Here is a 19,174-nt window from a genome sequence, read left to right as displayed (position 1 = left end):
CTGACATGTAAAATATGAACATACAAAGGGACTGCAGAGTAAGAATATGGGAAACTGGGTAGGAGAAGATGAGACTAGAGATGGCCAGATTTGGAAGGACTTTGTATGACCAGTTGCAGGGTTCAGATTGTACCCAGAGGGTGATGAAAAGTTAAATGAAGGACTTGCAACAGAGTGTGCATCCTAGAAGTGTCACTTTGGTAGCAAGAAGGAAAGATTAGAAAGAGGAGGGACTGGAGGGCTGGGAATCAGGTAGGAGGCTCCAGCCCTGTTCTAGGCTGTGCAGAGATGCTCAGGAGGAGGACCTGGTGAACAGGTGACCATAGGAAATACGGCGAGCGCAGGACTCTGGTGTAGGTAGCATAGTTCGATTCAGGCTTGTGTCTTGAGACCCAATATGTTGATACAAAGCCAGCTCTTCTTTCCTCCACATGCTGCCTTTCTTTATCCCCTCCCCCCCACTCTATGGAGGGGAAAATGTATACATAACCTGAGAGAATAATGTAAAAAGAGACCACAGTGATTGGGTACCAGGCTGGGTCATGATGATACCTTAGTGCGCACTTGTTTTTTTCTTTCACTTGTATAAAATTTATATACTAGCTAATTCTAAAGGAAAAATAGTTATTACCCCTTGCACTTATTTCCTAATATTAATCTGGAATTGAAAGTGATTTTTTTTTTTGAATTGAAGAAGATTGGTAGTTGTTATTTTATAGAAATGTATTTTATAGAATTGGGTAGGTTATTAAAAATCTTTATTTTCTGAAAACAATGAAATGCTCAGTGAATCAGGGTTTTTTTGTGTGTGCGTGTTGTCTTTTTTAGGGCTGCACCACGGCACATGGAGGTTCCCAGGCTAGGGGTTGAATTGGAGCCACAGCAACGAGGGATCCGAGCCGAGTCTGCAACCTACTCCACAGCTCATGGCAATGCCAGATCCTTAGCCCACTGAGTGAGGCCAGGGATTGAACCCGCAACCTCATGGTTCCTAGTTGGATTTATTAACCACTGAGCCATGACGGGAAGCTCCAAGTTTTAAAATACTTCTTATACTGGGCTCAGAAATTAGAAAAGTGAAGTTAAAGTCCTCTCTTGGCCATGTTCTTGATTATTTGGTCTAGGCACAGTCTGCCCCTGGGAACCTCTATTTTGTCATCGGAAAGGAATGATGATTCTTGATACTGACCTCCTAAAGTTGCTATGGGGTGAAAGCTGTTCTTGCTACATGGTTACATAAAGGGAAGAAGTTGTTGAAAGACTGAGATTCTTAAAGTGAGTGCCTCTGTTAGCTGGCCATTTCTGGATGGAGGTGTTATTTGTGTAACATGTGTTTCATAAAATGGAAGCGTTCATTAAAAACATCTTAATTTTTTGCCTTCCCAAATGAAGTTCGAGTGTGTTATGAGGTTTCCCCCTTAGGCTCTCATTTATAACAAAATAACTCAAATGATGTAACTAAATTGCAGTACGTACAGGCTGCACAATTCTTCAAGGCAGCCTCTTTCCCTGCTGAGTTTGGAAAAGTTCAGCTCACAGGCTGAGTACACCTTGCCACTGCTCCAGCTTCAGCTTCTGCTTCTCTCCAGTCCAAGTTTCAGACCTCAACTCAGTGTCCAAGACACTATTACTTCTCAAATTGAAATCGTATGGTGGAATTCCTGTTGTGGCGCAGTGGAAACAAATCCAACTAGGAACCGTGAGGTTGCGGGCTCGATCCCTGGTCTTGCTCCATGGGTTAAGGATCCAGCATTGCCATGAGCTGTGGTGTAGGTCGAAGACACGGCTTGGATCTGGTGTTGCTGTGGCTGTGGCTTTGGCTGGCACCTGTAGCTCAGATTAGACCCCTAGCCTGGGAACCTCCATATGCTGCGGGTGCAGCCCTCAAAACCAAAAAAAAAAAAAAAAAAAAGAAATCATATGGAGCCTTTTTAATGGAGAAAAAAAAATTCTTGCAGATCTCCATTGCTGACTTTATTTCAATTATGTTACTTGCATATGTACTGATGTAAAACTAGGTGTACGCTCCTAATAGCTTTCATACAACCATAAAACCAAAACAGACTTTACATGTGAAATATAAACACAGCTATAAAAAAAGAAGTCAATAACTTTCAAATGAACAACATTTGCTTCATGCGACTTGCTATCATTTGCCTGAAAGGAAATTTCCCTCTCGCAGGATGAATGTGGGACTTGCTGCTGGGAGTGGTACTGTCATTTTCTCTGGTTGAACTCCTCTGGAACATTGGTCTTAACAGTCTCTTGTCACCTGGTCTTTCCTGGACACAAACATGTCATTTGCTTATGAGGTCCTGCATTCTTGTTTTGCACTGTTGCCATCCTAAATACAAATTACCCTGGTATTGGCAGTGCACTTGATGGTAGAATTAGGTAGTGTGCCGATCTACGTTAGTACTTAGACCACTCGCAGGGGAGAGCTGTTTGTCCCCCACTGCAGGCTGATACGTGGTCTGTACCATGTGAAACTACCCACCTGAGTCTGACCACACCTGTACTTGTCTATGTCCTGTTCAATGAGATGAGCTTGTTCATCACAGGCTTAGATGTTGGAGCAATGGCAAATTGCTGTAGGGGTTTCTAAACACCTATCTTCATTTTCTGTATTCATCTAACCATGGACAGATAATAAACCATTTCCTGACGGGCACTGACCACAGACCACACTTTGAATAGTACTGGTTTAGAATGTGTTTATGCAGCTGGGGTTGGGAAGCAGTGTTCAGAACGATGGGTGTGTATGAGTGTACAAGTGGACATACTACTTTTGAAATACACGCAGGAAATGTAATTTATTTTCTGTAGCTGCTTTCACCTTGCCTTCAAGATCCCATTCCCACTGAAGATGGAGAACACCTGATCTTGTCCACTAAGCGCACACTGGTCTCCAGTTTAAAGACTCTTTGATGATTTCTCTCATTTCTCAAGGGTTTTCCTTCCCTCATTCCGTTTCCAAGATAACATTCAGGTGAACAGGAAAGCTTTGTATCCTCATGGCTCTGGGTGAAGGGCATTTTACTCACTGTGTAACCCTCACTGCATCCAGTGCTCTGGAGTTGGCATACTGGTGACTGGGCATCATGCCCTGGTATCCACTGAAATGAGACTGTTCCCATTTGGTCTTTGAATGTCATCCTGGCAGCTGATTTGGGCTTCCTGGATCTTGCTATTGAATCTGGTTGTAAGAACTTACAGTCTGTGACTTTTTCCAAAACCCATGTCTTTTCTAGGTTCCGCTCCTGCCAGCATTTCTGTATTCCTCCTGGCACCCAGGGAACACAGCAGTTTTCCATGAACCATGATGGACTTTGTGGGATCTTGGGAGATGCCATCATCCCTACCTGTCTTACGGTACCTTCTGTAGATACTGCCACTGTATTGTTCCAGTGCCACCTTGAATTCTGCCTGTGCCCACTAAGGGACCTTCCTGCTGGAATGATCTTTGGTCAGAATGTTCACTGATGTCCTTAAGACTATGCAGGTGTTAGTCTTCCTCTCCTTTTGTACCTGTCAACAAGTTTTGACTCCTTGCAGGGTGTCGGATACTTGCACCTCATCTTCTATCTGCCCCTCCCTTCCTTTTTTCTTCTTTCTTTGCTGTCCCAGAGATCTAGAATGGCTTAAATGACTTGAAAACTTGGAAGGTTTAGGGGTCAGATGATTGAATACATGATATGAGGGAAGAGTCCTATCATCATGAGATGGGGACCTTTCCCTTAGATCTGAACATCAGGAAGAAAGAAGTAGAGAACTGTCGAACAACCCAGAAATAACACAGCTTGAAGCTGACAAGTAATTTTGACCAATACCTTCTCCTGGTTTACTTGTTACACAGATCTTTCTCATTTAATACTTGTATTAGAAATCTGCGCTTTGTAGTTTGTCAGCAAATGTGTGAACATGAGAAATGACATATTTCTTCTTCGCGTGGTTGGCTGTGTGATTGCAGTGTATGCTTTCTATTAGACATTGATGTATTTTTTATTTTAATTAAATGAATTTATTTATTTATTTATTTATTGTCCATGCCCACAGCATGCAGAAGTCCCCAGGCCAGAGATCAAACCTGTGCCACAGCAGTAACCTAATTCTTAACCTGCTGTGCCACCAAGGAACTCCCTAGATGTTGATGTATTTTAAAGGTTTACGTTTTTGAATAAAGATGTTTAGAAGAGATCACCAGCTATACTCAACACTTTTTGTATGAATTGATATTAGAATTAAGAAATAGAAATTTTTATTGGTGATGTGTTTATTTCTTTAGCCTTCACAGTTGTTGAATGTAACAGACAATATGAAAATTCAGTGGAGTTGCACAGCATAAATTACTAAAGTTTATATCTTTTTTAGGTATATAACTTTCTCATTATTTGAGAAAAATATGATGAAAGTAGGTTTCACCTATTAGCACATTAAAAAATAAAACAGTGGAAAATAACATGAGTAAACTTCAGATAATAAAGTAGTGTTTTTGGTTTGTGTATTCTAGTATTTAATCTGTAAATAGCTTTCCTCCTGATACCTTCTGATTTCAAGTGTTCCTCTTGTTACCAATATTTATAAGTTCTATAGAAAAAGACTGGGATGAGTACACTAATATCCTCAACTTAGATCATCATAAGGATCTCTCCCTTGTCCTCTTAGTTCTCAGGATTGTTGATTACAGAAGAGTGGCATTTAAAATTAGATTTTTTAGGAGTTCCCGTTGTGGCTCAGTGGTTAGCAAATCCGACTAGGAACCATGAGGTTGCCGGTTCAATTCCTGGCCTTGCTCAGTGGGTCAAGGATCTGGCATTGCCTTGAGCTGTGGTGAAGGTCTCAGACACTGCTCGGATCTGGCGTTGCTGTGGCTCTGGCATAGGCCGGCAGCTACAGCTCCGATTGGACCCCTAGCCTGAAATCTCCATATGCCGTGGGTGTGGCCCTAGAGAAGATGAAAAAAAAAGACAAAAAAAAAAGAAATTAGATTTTTCAGATGAATTTGAGTGTTTCTTTTTAAATATGTACTTTTCCAGTAATGTGCAGAGCACATTTTCATTAAATGAAAACCTCGAACAAGGGAATGTAAATTTAGTTTCTTTGTTACTATTTCACTTTCCCGCCTATAATTTTTGTTAGGAGGATGAAAATTTGCCAGGCTATAGAGTTCCCGTCTTGGCTCCATGGTTAACGAATCTGACTAGGAACCATGAGGTTGCAGGTTCAATCCCTGGCCTTGCTCAGTGGGTTAAGGATCCCGTGTTGCCGTGAGCTGTGGTGTAGGTTGCAGATGTGGCCTGGATCCTGCGTTGCTGTGGCTCTGGCGTAGGCCAGCAGCTACAGCTCCTATGGGAACCTCTGTATGCCGTGGGAGTGGCCCTAAAAAAAAAACTTTGCCAGACTAGAATCAGACACCTGTAGTGCTGTATCAACTAAGGAAGCACCTCATCTGGCTTTCTAGTGAGCTGGAATGCCAACCCACCCACCCACTAAAGAGCAGTCCTAGTTTTTTCACCAACATCATAAAAAATTATCAAGTGTGATCTGGGCTCTGCGTTCAGTGACTGCATTTACTCAAAGCCGTACCCTCTCAGCCCCTATTGCTCAAACTGCAAAAGGAGGGAGGGCCGTGTCTTCATCTGCTTGGGTTGCCATAACCACGTACTCAGGCTGGGGACAGAAATGTATGTTCTTATAGTTCCGGAGGCCGGGAGTCCTTGATCCTGGTGTCAGCAGGGGTGATTCTGGTGAGGGCTGTCCTCTGGGGTGGCCCTGGCTGCCTTCTCACTGGCTTGTCACTTGGCCACCTTCCCTGGGAGCGAGCGTGAGGTCCGGGGGGAGTGGGGGGTGGAGCGAGCTCTACTGTGTCCTCTCTAGGGACATGCATCCTGTGGGATCACGACCCCCCTCTTAGGATCTCCTTTAACCTTAAAGACTCCTTGGGAGCCCCATCTCAGGTACAGTCACACTGAGGGCGAGGGGCTTCTGGGGGGTGAGAGGGATGCAGAGATACAAATATTCCGTCCATAATGGGCAGGCACAGGAGATGATCAGCGGTTTAGATAGTGTTCCTATACATTTTATCTTTCAGAGTCTGGAAGGCCCCCCTTTTGAGCAGAAGATGACATGCTCATTACGGCCTCTGTGCTGTCTCAGGTGGCGGCCGTTTTCTCTCACACACCCCTGGAGAAGGCTGTCACTTCCAGACTGTTCTTCCCTCCTTCCTAAAAATTCCGAATTTTGACTCTCATGCCATCAGACCACCCAAACCACAGTTTCTCCAGTTGCAGTCACTTCCTGCAGTCTTTGACCATTTTATCTTTAATTTTTTTATTTGTTTTGTCTTTTGTGTTTTTAGGGCCGCCTCTGCGGCATACGGAGGCTCTCAGGCTAGGAGTCGAATTGGAGCTGTAGCTGCCAGCCTACACCACAGCCACAGCAATACAGGATCTGAGCCACGTCTGTGACCTGCACCACAGCTCACGGCAACGCTGGATCCTTAACGCACTGAGTGGGGCCAGGGATCGAACCCATCCTCATGGATACCAGTTGGGTTTGTTAACCACTGAGCCACAACAGAAACTCCCTTTGACCGTTTTAACTCTGCCGCACGATTACTTGTTCTAGTTCTACCTCTGTCATAATTCATGTGATTTTAAATACCCATAAAAACTGTCCCTCGGTTTCTTCAGTTCTCTGTCCTGTGTCCTCTTTTTCAATTGTTATAGCTCCACATGGCCACAGCCTAGACAAGCAGTGAGGTCTGGGGGCCTCTGGGACTCCCTAATATGCTTTCAGAGGGTGTCTCATTTCCATAACAACATTCAGACATTAATTGCCTTTTGAACGTTATCTTTTTTGCTTTTTAGGGCCACTCCTGCGGCCTATGGAAGGTCCCAGGCTTGGGGTTGAAACGGAGCTGCAGCTGCTGGCCTCCACCAGAGCCACAGCAATGCGGGATCTAAGCCATGTCTGTGACCTACACCACACTCATGGCAACGCTGGATCCTTCACTTACTGAGTGAGGCCAGGGATGGAGCTTACATCCTCATGGATACTAGTTGGGTTCGTAACCTGTTGAGCCACAACAGCAATTCCTGCCTTTTCCACTTTAATTCTCAGTGCACAGTATAGTTTTCAGAGGTTATATGCAATGAACGTCTTCATTTTGGCAGCTAATAGAAGGTATACTTGTGTATTCTTATGTTTAAATTTTTTTCTGTTTTAATTTTAATGTGGTAAATATAAATAGGCCTAACCCACATAACCACAAACTTTTTGGAGTGCTGACTAATTTTTAAGAAAGTTGTGGAGTTCCCTTGTGGCTCAGTGGATTAAGAATCCAGCATTGTCACTTCTCTGACTCCGATTACTGCTGTGGTGCAGGTTCAATCCCAGGCCCAGGAACTTATGCATGCCACGGGTGCAGCCCCCCTAACCAAATCAAACCGAGAATGTTGTAAAGCCATCCCGAGACCAGTGTGTTTGAGAACTGCTGCCCTCAGCCTTGTCCTTGCCAATGCGCCCCCCCCCTTCCCACTTAGTCACATCTCAGGAATCCTGCTCTCCAGTCAGTACCTAGCCTTCTGACTCAGCCTCCGTGATCCTGATTCCAATAATCCTTCAATCCCACTCAGACTTAAAACCCACTGAACCTAGCTGCTTTTTGCTATTCTATACCCTCTCACCTCCTCATTTCCCTTCTCCCCAACTTCAGGTCCTTCATATCTCATATAATCAGTCTCTTGGGTATATTCTTTTTTTGTTGTCTCTTTTTTTGGGGGGAGGGACTCCCATGATATATGGAGGTTCCCAGGCTAGGGGTCAAATTGGAGCTGTAGCTAATGGACTACACCACAGCCACAGCAACATGGGATATGAGCCGTGTCTCTGACCTATACCACAGCTCATGGCAATGCTGGATCCTTAACCCACTGAGCAAGGCCAGGGATTGAACCTGTGTCCTCGTGGATGCTAGTCAGATGCGTTTCCGCTGAGCCACGAGGGGACCTTCTTCGGTATACTCTTAATGTCTTCTTCCCTCTTTCATGCGGTAGGACTCACTTGGAAAACCTGGTTAGATCCAACTTTCTACCACTGTGATTTTTGCCTATGTAGTTAAATATGGTTGGAGAAAAACACTCAGCCAGGCTTTCTGGTTTCACTTTACTGTCAAGGTTGCTACTCTCAAATGGGCCTTTAGTGCTACTGGATAGCTACATTTCCTTGGTCCATTCATTGATGCCTCCACTCTCCTAGATGACTGATAGCTCCCACTCTCTCCTCCCTCTTCAAATCTTCATCTCCTCTGCTCCTATTCTCACTCTTTGTTAGAGACGTTGCTTCTTCTTTCACTTAGGAAATAGAAGCAGTCAAAAGAGAACTTCTCCTTACATCTGTGTCCATGTCATCTGTCTTCATGCCTGCTACTGTGGTGGACCTGAGTGCTCTGATTCAAGCCAGCCTTCCACTTGTGCACCAGATCCCATTCTCTTTTGTGCCTCCGCTGGGATGTGGCTCCAGTGTATTTCCTGTCCCTCTAGCATCCTTCGTTTCCCCCTCTACTGAATGATTGCCATTCAACCGTGATGGTATTTCACTACTTTATTTTATTTTTCTGTCTTTTTGTCTTTTCTTGGGCTACACCCACGGCATATGGAGGTTCCCAGGCTAGAGGTCGAATCGGAGCTGTAGCTGCTGACCTATGCCAGAGCCACAGCAACTTGGGATCTGAGCTGCGTCTGCGACCTACACCACAGCTCACGGCAATGCTGGATCCTTAACCCACTGAGTGAGTCCAGGGATCGAACCCTCGACCTCATGGTTCCTAGTCTGATTCGTTAACCACTGAGCCACGATGGGAGCTCCTCTTTAACCTACTTTAAAAAACAATCCTCTCTTGACTCCCACTCCCTCTAGTTACCACTCCACTTTTCTGCTCTTAATGGCAGCATCCCTTCAGAGATTTTTCTGTAGTCACTCTTTGATAGTTCTCTTATTCACTCTTGAACTTAGTCCTGTCCAGTGTTTGTGTGCTGGTCTGTCTCCTTCTACCAAGATGATCGGTGACCCCCACCATGTTGTTAAACCTACTGGCTAATTCTCAATCACGTGTTACCTGACTAGTCAGGAGCATTTGAGATAATTAACTACTTTCCTTCTGGAAAGACTTTGTTCACTTGGCCTCTAGGCTCTCACATTGTCCTACTTCTTCCTTCCTCTCTGGCTGCTTCCTCTGGGTCTCTTTTGGGGGTTTCTCCTTATGTCCCCAATGTCTAAAAACTGGGGTGCACCAGCATTTGGTCTTTGTGCCTCCTCTTCTTTCATACTCTCCTCTAGTCTCATCAACATGTGATACTTCCTAATTTTGTATCTCCAAGCTGCTCCTTTTCCTGAACGCTGGGCTTCCCTGTTCATAGGACTTTCAGCATCTTCATGTGAACAGTTAACCGGTAGGCAGCTTACCTGACATGTCTAAATCAAGCCCCTGTTTTTGTCCTTCAAACACGTTCCTCTCTTGTGTTCCCCAGGTTTGTAAGTGGTGCACTCACCCCACTCCTTGATCATGTCAAAGTATCTTCCTGGGATCCTCTGTTTCTTTCATACTCCACATCCAGTCTTTCAGAAAATATGGAATATATCGAGAACCTGATCATTGTAGTTGATCTTTTTTTTTGTCTTTTTAGGGCCACACCTGCAGCATATGGAGGTTCCCAGGCTAGAGGTCCAATCAGAGCTGTAGCCATCAGCCTACGCCACAGCCACAGCAATGCTGGATCTGAGCCGCTTCTGCCACCTACACCACAGCTCACAGCAACGCCAGATCCTTAAGCTGCTGAGCAAGGCCAGGGACCGAACCCACAACCTCATGGTTCCTAGTCCGATTTGTTAACCACTGAACCATGGTGGGAACTCCTGTAGTTGATCATTGAATCTGGTCATCTACCTCTGCCATGTCTAACGCGTTCCAGCCACTGTCATCTGTATTTACCAGGATTGTTGCATTCTCCTCCCAGCTGGGTTTTCTCTTTGTCCCCTTGTCTTCTGACAACTATTTTCTGCAGCACAGCCATAGTGACCCTTTTAAAATACCTAAGATGTGCTCAAAAGACTTCTGTGTCTTGCTGAGAGTAAAAGCCAAAGTTTAAGGCCCTCCCCCAGTCAGGCTTCCTGCCACCTCCTGTCCTCATTCCCCCACACTTGCCTCCCACCCCACCCCTTGCTCTACTCCCGGCATCCTGGCCTTGGAAACACCCAGTTTGCTCCTGTCTCAGTGTCTTTCTATGCACTTGCCTGTGGGACACCCTCTCTCACCTGTCTTCAAGTCTTGGCGTAAATGTCACTTTCTCAGTAAGGCTCTCCTTCACTACCTTATTTGAAATTGCAGCCTCCCCAATACTTCTTCCCTCTCTCCCTCTTGCTTTCATTTTTTTCCATTGCACCCTAGGACATACTGTTTCTTTTACTTATGTATATGGATGTTGTATATGCCTGTTGCTTATTGTTAAGGGAGGCTCCACGAAGGCAGGAATCTTACCTCTATTGTTAATGCTTTGTCCTTAGCAGATGGAAGAGCACTTGGCTCATAATAGGTGCTCAGTAAATACTCGTTGAATGAATTGAGGTTCCAAGGGAGTGGCACTAAGAAAGCAAGAGAGGGAGTTCCCATCGTGGCGCAGTGGTTAACGAATCCGACTAGGAACCATAAGGTTGCGGGTTCGGTCCCTGCCCTTGCTCAGTGGGTTAACGATCCGGCATTGCCGTGAGCTGTGGTGTAGGTTGCAGACGGGGCTCGGATCCTGCGTTGCTGTGGCTCTGGCGTAGGCCGGTGGCTACAGCTCCAATTCAACCCCTGGCCTGGGAACCTCCATATGCCACAGGAGCAGCCCAAGAAATAGCAACAACAACAACAAAAAGACAAAAGACAAAAAAAAAAAAGCAAGAGAGAGAGTTTTCAGATGATGGAGTGGCTATGTTCATATTTACATTTCCCATTGCTTTCAGGGTTTCCCTCTGAACTTTAAGCAGCTTGGGTCCCCTGGAGGGGGAACCAGGAGTCACTAGTACCGTATCATTCCTGGCCTCCCCTTTGAGGGTGAAAAAGAACTGGGGACCTGCGGAGACTACTTCAGCCCCAAGAGAGGAAGATAGCAGACGAGTAGAGAGGTTCCCTTGCATCCTGGCAAGCCATGGGCAGGGCCTTGAAAAGCGTTCTTTAACATCATAAAGCTACAACTATTTTCTGCTGGGATATACCTCTCTTGATGACCTCGTTGGTGTTGTAAAGCAGAAAAATGCCAGGGGAATGTTTTACAGTGAAAATCTTGCGTTCCTGATTTTCCGAAATACGATTGTTGTGTCCGCAGCTATGTCACAGTCTGCTTTGTGTCCACCCTCCCTGCCACGGGGCAAGGCATGGTGTAGACATTGAGTATTTGTGAACTGAATGAATGGGACAGCGTGAGCTGGCATTACGAAAAATCATGGTGGGAAAGAAACAAGCCTCTGCTCATGGTTTCCAGAGGCAGAAACCGTGTCCAAGGCAAGAGTGGAGTATCTCGCCACCTCGGACCAGGACATAGCGTGGGATGATATCATGCCGTTGCTTTAAGTGAAGAAGTAATTTTTGTTTTTGTTATATGTGGCATTCGAAGATGTTGTGCCAAGGGCAAGGTGTTTTTTTAAAAAAACAAATCTGAATAGTTTACACATTTCCCTATCTATACTTTTTTTTTTTCCTTTCTTGTTTTATGGAAGGGCAGTAAAGGCGGTAGCTTTCTATCAGCCTCCTTCTGGCCCTGGATAAGCCCAATTGGTCTTACCAAGTATATACGAACATGCCAGTAAAATGAAGATTAGTCTATTTTGCCCTAATTTTTCTAAGTTAATTCATTGTACTCCAATGGAGTGAAAAAAAAAAGGCCTTTAATTGAATAATTTATTATGTCATTTGTTTTTTTTTTTCTTAATATGGAGCACAGGAAGTAGTACTAAATCAATTTCCTTGCTTATTACTTGAAACCAAAGGGCTACATAGTTATATGGTAAACCTATTAGGGAATGTTTACATATTTTTAGGAAAACATCTATAATGTTATTATATAGCATTATTCTTCCTTCGAAGGCTGTGATTCATATGTGCATGCACTCCTAACTAGTACATCATTTTTTCTTAGATACAGTTGATTGCATGGTGGATAATCTCAATTTCAGCATAACCATGAATCATACTTAGGTTAAGAAAACTGATTTAATGCAAGCATCCCCCCCATCCCCCTCCCCGCCACCTGCCCCAAAGCACCTCTTTAACAAGTAATTTTCCCAGACTCCTACTACATGTAATCTGTCATTTGCTTGTGCATCAGTGATTATTTATCCTTACAATATCCTTACTCTATCTTTCTAAATTCCCGAGCTATTTGCTTGGTTTCCCCCAGGCCCCCCAACATTGGAATATCAGAATAATGATCAATTCTATTACTTCCCTAGGTTTTGTATGTAATGCCTGGCACAAGGCGTCTCAGGCGTTTGGTAGTCACTGGTTGATTGATTGATCTAAGCCCGTACTCCTCCTGTAGACTGAAGACTCCTGAATGAATCAGAGCCCTTGCATGCATTCCTCATCAGGTCAGTTAGATTTGGGATGGATGCAATAGATGAGGAAAAAAAAAAAAATGCAGTGATCAAAACTTTACTTTTCACAATGGGAAAACAATTTAGGAAAAGTGATTATACTGCAGGATATTTAGAGATGTGGACTTTTTGAATCAGAATTGAATTTGAATACTAACTCCTAACACTGACTGGCTCTGTGGACAAATTATTTGCCTCTCAATTTTTTTTTTTTTTTTTGGTAAAAGGACCATAACAACAGTTACCCTGCAGGGTTGTAGCGGATTTTAAGAGTAGCTATAAAAGTACCTGTCAGTACAATCTAGAGGAGTGTACTAATTACATGATCCTGTACAAGACAAGTCCAGGTTTGTGTGTTCTGGTGGGTGATGCAGTTACCTGAGGGTTGTTTTTCAAGGTGGGTTCCAGGATGTTTGGAGGCCTCTGTGTCTCATGAGGAGTTGTTCACAAATTTTTCCCGTTAAAAGAGATATTCGGTAACTATAAAAACAGGTTAAAAATATTTGAAAATGTAGGAGTTCCCATCTTGGTGCAGCAGAAATGAATCCTACTAGGAACCATGAGGTTGTGGGTTCTATCCCTGGCCTCACAGTGGGTTAAGGATCTGGCATTGCTGTGGTTGTGGCCTAGGCTGGCGACTACAGCTCTGATTAGACCCCTAGCCTGGGAACCTCCATATGCCGTGGCTGTGGCCCTAAAAAGACAAAAGACAAAAAGAAAAAATATTTGAAAATGTAAATATGGATATAACCTAGAGACTTTTCTAGGCTAATTTGCACCAGATTCAAGGCCCTGAAGCTTGTTATAGAATTATACATATCTGGATAAAAGGACTGATTTTAAAACCACATGCCTCTGTGTATTTTGTTGCTGATTTGGGGTTCGGCCTGACATCAAGCTCTTGAATCACAATTTTCTAGTTCTCTTCCTGTCAATGACTTCATTTGAAGAAAAGCTTTGTTCAATGCAAGACTTTCAAGATACGCTAAACCAAGACAAAAAACATAAACATATCAAGTAAACTGTTATCCTTCAGTGTAGAGAACTTGCAAAGATGTGATGACTTCAATTCTGTTTCAACCCTTCAGTTAAAGGCCTACAGAATACAAGTGCAAAGCAAAACAAAGCAAAAAACCCAGCAGAGCTGATCTCTGACAAGACTGTGGCAAACCTGACCTGGAATCTGGGGAGATTCTTCTGCCAGCCCAGATTCCTTCTGCCACTGGAACCTTGTATTATTTATAGCCACTAAAAGCTGCCTGGCTTCCCATTCCACTGACAACTAGGTGTACCTCTCTGACCCTGCTCTGTTCACTGTCTAGCTTGGTTCTGAGTCTCCCAAGGGAACCCTGCCTGAGAGAACTTCATTTGCTCTTCAAGTCAGCACTGGTGGCCCTTTCCACTTGGTATCCTGTCCCATTACAGTGGGGTTGGGATGTCAGGGTACATGTCTAAATGGATGCTGCACATCACTGAAATAAATCTGGAACATGGTGCTAGTTGTAAGCCACGCCTATCCCCCGTAACTCCTTGTACCATAGTGGACAGATCATCAAGTGGAGAATTTTCCAAAATCCCTCTGCAAAGTGCACGGCCCCGCCCTCAGTAAATGAGTGTTGAAGAGCTAGGCTGTCTGGGAAGCATATGATGGGCGTTCATAGGGGTCTCAGTGCATGTTGTGGTCCAGCCCAGCTCCTGGTTGGGCTTGACACGGCCGTCAGGTCCCTCTGTTCCAACTTCAGGCTCTGCCTGGGTCCCTGCTTTTCCTGTTCCTGGTTGCTGCTGAATGCTTTTCCAGGATGCTGATGTTTACTTCTTGCCTATTCCATCACATAGCCTGAGTTCTGCCAACATCCTTGAGTGCCTCCTGCCTGGTCTGTGTCTCCTCCATCATTGGGCTTTTTCTGTGTCCCAAGTGTATACTTTGTCCAGGATCTGCCTGAATACTGATTTTAGTTTTTCACTGAGACTTATCATTTCCCTGGTTCCTTCCTTCTGTCTAGGAACCCCAGACAAAGTCTGAACTCTCTATCTCTGAAAAGAGTACCTGCTGAGGTTCTCAGAGGTTTATTTATGCAGAAGTTCATTGTGCCTCTGGTATGTGGGTGCATTGAGAAAGGGTAAAGCAGTGTGAAGTGGTCTCCACATTTATTCGATCACAGGACTCTTACTGTTGGAGCATCTTGGAGGGTAATGCAGTTCAGAGCACACTCAGAGAAGCACTGCCACAGAGAGTAGGAGTGATACTTGGGGCTCGAAAGAATGTTAAGAGCAGGTGTTATCCCCTTAACAACAGAAGAAGAACATCAGGGCAAAGATGTTTGATTTTGAAATTTCTTGATGTTTTCTCTGTAGTACCGTAGTGTCACTCTAATTAGATTCTTTCCTCTGAATTCCGTTGTTTGGTTACTGAGTTTGCCCTTCCTGGTTGCTCTGTTCTCTCTAATTGAGCAAAGTGGCTTTCGTCGAGAACCCACTATGTGTCATATGCTGTGCTAGATGCTGGAAACAAATAGGAATAAGCTAGGCCTCCTCTTGAAAAACAAATTGTAGTGTAAGATGTACATTTTATAAAAGTGCTTCTTCATCAAACGAGTTCTTTTGTTTTTCTTCTTTTCAGTCCTCAGACTTTTTGTTGTTGTTGTTGTTGCTATTTCTTGGGCCGCTCCCGTGGCATATGGAGGTTCCCAGGCTAGGGGTCGAATTGGAGCTGTAGCCACCGGCCTGCGCCAGAGCCACAGCAACGCGGGATCCGAGCCGCGTCTGCAACCTACACCACAGCTCACAGCAACGCCGGATCGTTAACCCACTGAGCAAGGGCAGGGACCGAACCCGCAACCTTATGGTTCCTAGTCGGATTCGTTAACCACTGCGCCACGACAGGAACTCCCAGACTTTTTTTTTTTTAAGCAGAACTTTTCACTCCAAATAATAATGGATCCCCTTAGAGAAGGAATTTCTCAGCATGTTACAAAAAATAAGAAATAGAATAAGTGCATGAAAATTTAATATTTCTTTACATCAAAAACGACCATAAACAAAAGGAAAAGGCAAGTTGTAAACTAGGAAGAACATCTGCAACATAAAAGACAAACATTTATTATCCTTAATAAAATAAGCCCATAGTAACTTTTAATAAGTCATGGTCAGATGAATAAGTGAATCAACGAGTAAATGAATTCAAAGCAATAAGGGAGAAAAGCACTGCAGTAGAAATATGAAAAATATGTGAAGATTTGGCATCGCACACGTCATACAAGCACAAATCCAAATATATGAAAAAAGCAAAGAAATGGAAATTAAAACAACTTTTTAATTGATCCTTCATTGATTTGATAAATGCATATGAAGCATGTTATCACTATGCTGTTAAATTCCTGTATAATATATATTATCCAATTCAAACAACAGTCTATATAAATGGGTATTATCACCTTCATTTTACCAATGAGCATAGGACTTAAAGACGCTAAGTCTTGTAATGAAGATTTTGGAGGCAAGATTTGAACTCATACCTGTATGCCTCTAAAGTCCATCCTCATATCTATCATATCACAGTGTTCCCACGAAGGGGAGTTCCTGCTGTGGTGCAGGGGCATCCATGGCGTCTCTGCAGCACCAGGACTCAGGTTCAATCCCCGGTCCAGCACCATGGGTTTACAGGATCCGGTGTTGCCACATAGCTCACAACTGTGGCTTGGATCTGATCCCTGACCTGGGAACCACATAAGCCACAGGGCGACCAAAAAGAGGTTAAAAAAAATATATCATGAAGGGCAGTTTGATCATATGGCAAATTGTTTAAATGAAATAGAGTTAAGTAAAAAAAAAAACAAAAAAACTACAAGGCAATATGCAATATGATCCCACATACATTCTTTTTAAAATGGCATAGCAGGAGTTCCCGTCGTGGCGCAGGGGTTGACGAATCCGACTAGGAACCATGAGGTTGTGGGTTCAGTCCCTGGCCTTGCTCAGTGGGTTAACGATCCGGCGTTGCCGTGAGCTGTGGTGTAGGTTGCAGACGCGGCTCGGATCCCGCGTTGCTGTGGCTCTGGCGTAGGCCGGTGGCTACAGCTCCGATTCGACCCCTAGCCTGGGAACCTCCATATGCCACGGGAGCGGCCCAAGAAATAGCAACAACAACAACAAAGACAAAAGACCAAAAAAAAAAAAAATTAATTAATTAAAATGGCATAGCAGGAGTTCCTGTCATGGTCCAGTGGTTAATGAATCCGACTAGGAACCATGAGGTTGCGGGTTCAGTCCCTGACCTTGCTCAGTGGGTTAAGGATCCAGCGTTGCGTGAGCTGTGGTGTAGGTTGCAGACGCGGCTCCGATCCCACGTTGCCGTGGCTTTGGCGTAGGCCGGCGGCTACAGCTCCGATTCGACCCCTAGCCTGGGAACCTCCATATGCCGTGGGAGCGGCCCAAGAAAAGGCAAAAAGACAAAATAAATAAATAAATAAGTAAAATGGCATAGCATAGAGCAAAATTTGCAAAGATATGTATTAAAATAGGAACAGTGCTTATCTGTAACTTTCATTTTCTTTTTGTTTATACTTTCTAATTTTTGTTGTTGTTGTTGTTGTTGCTATATCTTGGGCCGCTCCCGTGGCATATGGAGGTTCCCAGGCTAGGGGTTGAATCGGAGCTGTAGCCACCAGCCTACGCCAGAGCCATAGCAACGCGGGATCCGAGCCGCGTCTGCAACCTACACCACAGCTCACGGCAACGCCGGATCGTTAACCCACTGAGCAAGGCCAGGGACCGAACACGCAACCTCATGGTTCCTAGTCGGATTCGTTAACCACTGCGCCACGACGGGAACTCCCTTTCTAATTTTTTTTTACAATGTATTACATTGTGTTATAAGCAACAGTATTTTAAAAATTCTATCTAAAATGTGTGTGTATATCTGTGTGTGAACATGACAGAACGTTTTGAAATTTCTATAAGAGAGTTAACAGAAAACCAAGTTTTTTTGTAAAAGAAGATGAATGAGGAAACATCCAGGGCACGGAAGAACATGGCTACTGGTGCAGGGCAGACTGGGTGACTGACTAAATTGGTAAATGATATGGCAAGACAGCTCAGAAAACAGGAAATATGCATGTCTAATACATATTTGGAGAAATAGTATATGTAATGAAAGATCTACAAGTCTTTATGAGATAAATTTTTGCCTTATGAGAGCAGGAAAGCTTTTTCAAAAGGAGTGCTGAAAATAGATACTCTAAAGGTACCTCTTTGGTGAAAGCAATTTGATGGTAGGTATCAGAAGTCTTAAAGTTGTTTGTACAAGCCTTGACCCAGTAATTCAGCTTCTGGAATTTGATCCCAAGTAAATAATCCTAAATCCTGAAAAATCTTTATGCACAAAGATGCATGGTATTACCCATGATAGTGAAAAATTGAGAACCTAAATGTGCAGAACTAAGGTCATGGGGCGATAAATGATAGTATAAATCATTCGTGGATTATTTTATTCATCCAATATCCAGCCGCTGCTTCAGTGCAGAGGACGCAGCCATGGACAAGACCTTTTCTCCAAATGATTTTTAAAAAGAGCATTTCCATACCATGGGAAACGCTGACTTTTTAAATGTTAGGTGTAAAAGTAAGATATTAAATGGCAAATATATTGACCTCAACCATGTGAAAAATAAATGGAAAAAAGCTTGAAAGGAAGTGCATGAAAATATTAACAGTTATCTTGCTATCAGACTGTGGATTTTTTTCTTTACATTTTTCACGATGTTCCCAATTTTCTACAATAAAAATATATTGGTTTTTAAGTTAGAAAAATAAACGTAAAACTTAATTGCCATTATTTATTATATGTTTGCAGTACTCTCTTTAAATAGGAAAATAGGAACTTATGTCCAAGCTATGATGGGAATTTAATAGATCTAATTAAAACTACCAGAATTTGTGATTTTATTGAGCTTCTAAAACATCTTTGGTTTTACTGATATGTTTAAAAGCCTTTAAGATGCTACTTTCATTAAAATACTTCTGTAGTAAATGGTAATTGTGTATTGAATAGATAAAAACTTAAAATCAACAGATCAAAAAGTCCAACACAATGTCAATTTGATTAGGTAAATGCAAATTTAACAGCCTAGTAATTCTTTAGTCTTCTTATTTCACATGCCATAAAGAGTGCAATAATATAATTAAAATTGTGAAAATGGCTATTTAGGATAATGGTGTGGTTTTTTTTTTTTTTCCCTTTCCTCTTTTAAAGTAAGATGAGGGAATTTGTTTCCACTCAAGCGTTATTTCCTATAGTAAAGGATCCCACTACTGTGATTCTAAGTAAACTTTAATTATGTTCCATATTTACACATAAATTTATTTTGTGTAATTGGTTTGTGTTTTGAAATGTTTCAGATAGCGTCCCTTAAGTTTAGGCACTGTTTTTACACTGTGTTTGAAAATTGGGTTTGAATGAAAAATGAAGATATTTTCAATTTAATTTAAAATTAGGAAAGAGTTCAATGGTGGCTTCAGATGGTGAGTGAAGGTCAGGATGGTC

At 43.2% G+C, this 19,174-nt stretch overlaps 1 protein-coding gene across 5 annotated transcripts in view; it reads left to right on the top strand.

Annotated features, from left to right (window-relative positions):
- The window catches only part of GRIP1 (glutamate receptor interacting protein 1), a 761,849-nt gene that overhangs the window by 6,672 nt on the left and 736,003 nt on the right, over positions 1–19,174 (top strand). The gene's annotated exons all lie outside the window — the stretch shown is intronic.

The sequence above is a fragment of the Phacochoerus africanus genome, chromosome 7 (assembly GCF_016906955.1).
Source record: "Phacochoerus africanus isolate WHEZ1 chromosome 7, ROS_Pafr_v1, whole genome shotgun sequence".
Classification (NCBI taxonomy): Eukaryota; Metazoa; Chordata; class Mammalia; order Artiodactyla; family Suidae; genus Phacochoerus; species Phacochoerus africanus.
This window is presented reverse-complemented; position numbering and strand designations above follow the sequence as displayed.